This window comes from Rutidosis leptorrhynchoides, chromosome 9 (assembly GCF_046630445.1).
Source record: "Rutidosis leptorrhynchoides isolate AG116_Rl617_1_P2 chromosome 9, CSIRO_AGI_Rlap_v1, whole genome shotgun sequence".
Classification (NCBI taxonomy): Eukaryota; Viridiplantae; Streptophyta; class Magnoliopsida; order Asterales; family Asteraceae; genus Rutidosis; species Rutidosis leptorrhynchoides.
Genome location: NC_092341.1, coordinates 92,730,503 through 92,731,823, shown reverse-complemented (window position 1 = coordinate 92,731,823; position 1,321 = coordinate 92,730,503). Strand labels below are relative to the sequence as shown.

Sequence of the window (1,321 nt, the reverse complement as noted above, 5' to 3'; positions counted from 1 at the left end):
GAATCCTCTAGTGATTCAGATTCAACAAATTCAATCATGGAAAATCAGGAACCTCTAAGTATGGAAGATCGAATGAGAGCTACACGCACGGGCCAAGGTCACGCAATTACTCAACCAGACATTAATGCGCCAGATTATGAAATCAAAGGACAAATCCTACACATGGTAACTAATCAATGCCAATTTAGTGGTACGCCCAAAGAAGATCCAAACGAACATCTTCGTACCTTTAGTAGGATCTGTACTTTATTTAAGTTCAGAGAAGTTGAGGATGAACAGATCTATCTCATGTTATTTCTCTGGACTTTAAAGGGAGAAGCCAAAGATTGGTTAGAATCGTTACCTGAAGAGGCGATTGACACATGGGATGTTTTAGTTGAAAAATTTCTTAAAAGATTCTTTCCGGCATCTAAAGCCGTGAGACTTCAAGGAGAAATTGTTACGTTCACGCAGAAGCCAAATGAAACTCTATATGAGGCGTGGACAAGATTCGAAAAGTTCTTGAGAGGATGTCCTCAACATAGTTTAGACACTTATCAAATAGTACAAATATTCTACCAAGGATGTGACATTACTACCCGAAAATACATCGACATAGCAGCTGGTGGTTCCATTATGAAGAAAACCGCAACTGAAGCTTAAAAAATTATTGATAACACAGCCTCCCACTCACATGAGTGGCATCAAGAAAAATACATCGTTAGATCATCTAAAGCGGCTAGAGCCGATTCTAGCCATGACTTTGATTCCATTTTCGCAAAGTTAGATGCTTTCGAGTGATGAATGGAAAAGATGACTAAAGATATTCACGCAATACGAATTAGTTGTGAGCAGTGTGGAGGACCACATTTGACAAAAGATTGTCTCAGTATTGAATAAACAATGAAACAAAGGGAGAATGTTTCATACATGAACCTAAGGCCTGGAAATAATTATCAGAATAATTATCAACCGCCAAGACCAAACTACAATCAAAATCACAATTATAACCGAAATGTTCCATACAACAACCAACAAGGTCCTAGCAATCAACAAGTATCTAATAATGCTTATAATTAGTAAAGACCTATTTTTCCAAATACACCACAAACCGATGATAAAAAGCCAAATTTAGAAGACATGATGTCGAAGCTAGTTGAATCTCAAACACAATTTTTCACATCTCAGAAACAAACTAATGAACAAAATGCTCAAGCATTTAGAAATCAACAAGCTTCTATACAAAATCTGGAACAAGAAGTGAGTAACCTAGCCAGGTTAATTGGAGAAAGAAAACCGGGGAGTGTACCTAGTGATACAAATGCTAACTCCTGGAATGAAA

General features: G+C 37.2%; 1 non-coding gene across 1 annotated transcript; it reads right to left on the bottom strand.

Moving 5' to 3' along the window:
* Positions 1–420: 420 nt before the first annotated feature.
* On the bottom strand, positions 421–527 carry LOC139869724 (small nucleolar RNA R71). Its single transcript, XR_011766307.1, has one exon. It is a non-coding gene; the product is annotated as a small nucleolar RNA R71 (small nucleolar RNA).
* Between the last annotated feature and the right edge of the window lie 794 nt (positions 528–1,321).